Below are 4,249 nucleotides of genomic sequence, written 5' to 3' on the forward strand. Positions count from 1 at the left end.
CACACCCACATGCCTATGAATAGTCTTAGGATTTGTTCACAATAACATGGTCTCCAATCGTGCAAAGGATTTCATCAAACATCCTTATCATGTCCACCCCCGTTATCACAGTTAGAAATTCTGGGGGCGTCAACAACAAAACTAGTCTATTCATGACTAAGTTTTAGTCCAATATCAATGAGTTCTTTGTGCAATAAGTCAACAACAATGAATTCAGGTTAATTTAAAAATCTAGTCAACATCACTTTCCTCACCTTCCTCTGATCATTGTGCAGTCGCAAAAACCATCTAATTTCATTCAGGAAGCATCTTTATTCCATTCCAAATAGGAAACCAATCGATTGTTTTCATGGATTTTGCCAAACCATCAACAATTTCCTTTCAATTTGGTGACCAATCCATTGTGATAACTTCCGATCACTCTCGGTCTACAAATCGGTCACCGCCGGTTGATCTTGGCCGAGTCCGACTCATATGGTCCATACAAATCATCGATTAGGAGTCTAATACACATTACATGTGATTTTTATTATTTGACATTAATCCTAAATCGATTTTGAGAAATTCTGATTTCGGGAAACCCTAGATATTTTGCTAGAGGTCTTAATTTCCAAAATTTTATTTGTGACAGCTTCTCTGTTTTGTGACAGTCGTTTGCCACAATTGCTTACTGTTGGAAATTTCTTTTTGCGACGGATTACTTCTGTCCCTTCTATCCAACTATTTCTAGTTGTGACACAATATTTCTGTCACCCTTTTCCTTTTGTGACACTATATCTTCATCATCCTCTTCATGGATCCTCGAGATGAATCGATTATGTCCACCGGTTCTTCTCTTCCATCATCAACTACATATGGTATCGTTTCCTCCCTCTCACCAAATTTTATTCGAGCTCGAGAAAGAAAGAAAAGAAAGAAGAAAATAATGAGATTCAAGCTTACGGAAGACAAAATATTATATCAAATTTATGTGCGATTACAAGTTCAAGTTGCAGACAAAGAATTCAGCATCATTGGCAATTGCTCGACATTAAACAAAAAAAAAAATTTAAATTCAAGTTCAAGTTTGAATAAGATCGTATGCGAGCAACATCCATCTTTTCCAAGTACAATTTTCAAGTTGGAAACTCCACAAGTTCCGCTTCCAACTTGAGGGGGAGTGTTAGAGTATAAAGATCGAGATGAATCGAGATCCGTGGATATCCGTATCAACCGTCCAAGATATATGAAGATATTATTTATACTTATCCTAAATAGAGTCCTAGGAAAATAAGATACCCAAATCACTCTATAAATAGAAGTGACCTCTATGTATTTTACATTGAATTGAGTTACATTGAGTCATCGAGTCTGTAACCAATCAATCCCACGATTGTGGAGATAATATAATGTAGCCATTAATGGCTTTCTCCGTGGATGTAGGTTGTGATCCTCCGACCGAACCACGTAAACTATTGTGTTCTTTATTTTAGTTTGTATCTTCTATTCTACCGACTAACATGAACTTTCACAATTAGTACCTTGAATTTGGATAAAATTTGAATTTGAATTTGATCCATGCAAGTCCAAGCTTTAGTCAATAACAATAAGTTTATAATAAGATCATGTTTCAATTATATTAGTTTTGTTTGGTCCTTGATTGAATAGTATCAGGTTGGATCATAAGATCACTATATCTCCCCGTAACATTGTTAACTTTGATTATTATTATTTTTGAGAAATTGTCTACGATCTACGTTAGTCGTTACAAGGCATTGATACATCATGAAGATGTGATGAGCACGATAACCGCTTAATTTAAACCATATGAAAGAGGCTCAAAACCCAACAGCATGAAAGAGATCTAAAGCCCGATAAATTATTATATTATTTACTATATGTCTAAATTACATGAGACAAATCTTGATGGCAAACTGCTTCCACCGAAACTCGATCCCACAATCTCATGGGCTTAAGATGGGTGTCCAACCGCTGCACCAAAGGGTGGTGGATTGTTAACTTTTAAATTAAGGTTGATATTTTGGGAACAAAATTTTGAGTGCATGGAAACCTCCAAGCAACACCTACCCTTTTTCAGTTTCTTCTTCCTCTATCTCCGACTATAAATTTCGGCCACTAGTTTCGACCACAACAACTATAATGTTTTTTTTTCTCTCTCTCAAATCAAGGGTTTCAATAAACATCCAAACATACTGTATCAAAGATCCCTACCATGCAGAATCAGATCTAAGAATCAAATTCAAATCCTATAAACCACAACCTAGTACTAGAAAATAAAGAAAAGGAGAGGATACCAGGAACATTCGAGACGAGGTCTCTTGGCATCTAGAACAGAGTTATCAACATTGTTAGGATCTGCAATCAGATCAACCCTGAAGTCTTTTGTTGGGGTACAACCTAAGGTTTTACATTTACATCCTCTTCATTTCGACGAAGTCCCAAATCTTCAAGCTCTCTCTTACAATCATATTGAACATGACTCACATCTTCTCCTACCGCTACTGCATGCTTCTAATTTTCAGCCTAAGTTTACTGAGTCTCCTACGCGTTGCTATAATTTAACTATGATCCCATGTTAGAGTCCAGTGCGACTAACACTCCTAAAAAACCTACTCACATGATCAGAGACTTATCTACTTTAGAAATTCTAATGGTTTCGATATTATATTATGCTAATACATTTCCGAAATGTTAGAGTTGGTGTAGCTAGACACTCTCCTTATGGGTCATGGTAACGTTACAATTTTTTATCTTCCAGCAAACATTAGCTGTGAAACTATGTAAAAGGCTTTTGGGCCTAACTCTCTTTTGAGATTGGCCAAGATTATCACACTTCACCAATTCTATTGCCCTGGTCATGCTTAAATAATGCCAATAAAAATAACAACAAATGGAGCACAAAAGAGTATTGTTTGATTATCAAATGAGCTTTCATCATGTTACATTTTTTTTTTTTATAATTCTCTATAAATTAATTAAATATTTTAATAAAACAAATTTTTATGTGAAAATAAGAGAGAGTCAATTCTTTATAGTTTCTGTCCTCAGTGCTTCATCCTTGAACATCTTTTTGGTTCTTCCTCCGATTCAAACTCGGGACGACTCGGCTAAAATCCCCATTTGCCATCTCCAGTGAGAAAATTATCCGAACCAAAAATCAGAAGATAGAGTTATTGAATCGTTATACTGAATCATATAACGATTCAACTAGTTACCAGACTGATTTGTCAACTGGTCCACTAAGAAGCGGCCTTGATTCGGACAGGAAATCAAAATTACTCCTCAACCCAGAGTTACAACGTCGATGGAGATTGAAAAATCTAGCTGATTTAGTGGAATCGGATGGAGATAAGAATCGGAGTATATCTTCAAAGACTGACTCGTCACAAGGAATCGTTAATGGACCGACTTGGTTTATGAAACCGTATTCTTCTTCGGCTTGGACGAGTAATTTCTCGAAAATTGGATTGTTAAGGTACGTCGCGCGTACAATGTATCTCTTACGATTGATGCCTACATTGACTGCCACGTATCCAGCTGGTACATCAGTCGGGATCTTTCCGCCGGAGTTGCGAGCTGCTAATGCCGCTTTCTGACGCCACCTACGGAGTTGTTGCCTGAGTCTGACAATACATCTAATCTTACCGCACTTTGCAACACCAGCAGTCATTTTCCGTCGAAAGAGTTTTTCAGAGAGAGAGAGAGAGAGAGCAATGGAGACAAAATGTAGAGGAAGAAAGAGTTTTTTGTAGACTTGTAGAAAGATAGGTTGTTGGGAAGGAGAAAGGAGGGGATGATTTTATAGGCTTTGGTTTAGATAAATGCCCTTACTTAAGTACATAATTACGGAAGTAAGTTATCTTATTATGCTGAATGCCTACAACCACGTGAGGGCAAAACGGGAAGATTAATTGCTCTATAACTTGAATTTTATTTGTGCCGGTTGAATATCTAAGATACTCATCTCGAGGACACAAAATTTATAATCCAAGGGTTATGGAAGTGGGTGATTGCTGGAAGAAGTTGACTATAGAGGATGAAATAACAAATTGAATAATTGAAGTCTAGGAAGAAGAATATGCCAAGTACAACTCGTTTAAGATTTAATTTTACAAGAACTTAACTAGTTGGGTGAGATTAGTGGTGGATCTGTGTGGGGTCAAGCCCTCAAGGGTAGTCTATAGCCCTCTTCACCGCAAGAGAAAGGCACAAAGACATCAGTAGTAGCCCCTTGCAAATCATTACTGTA

At 36.9% G+C, this 4,249-nt stretch overlaps 1 pseudogene; it reads right to left on the reverse strand.

Moving 5' to 3' along the window:
* Window positions 1–3,211: 3,211 nt before the first annotated feature.
* Window positions 3,212–3,670, reverse strand: LOC147545156 (indole-3-acetic acid-induced protein ARG7 pseudogene; annotated as a pseudogene).
* Window positions 3,671–4,249: the final 579 nt, after the last annotated feature.

Source organism: Eschscholzia californica, unplaced genomic scaffold (genome assembly GCF_041429995.1).
Source record: "Eschscholzia californica isolate CP2 unplaced genomic scaffold, dmEscCali1.0.p SCAF_4, whole genome shotgun sequence".
Taxonomy (NCBI): Eukaryota; Viridiplantae; Streptophyta; class Magnoliopsida; order Ranunculales; family Papaveraceae; genus Eschscholzia; species Eschscholzia californica.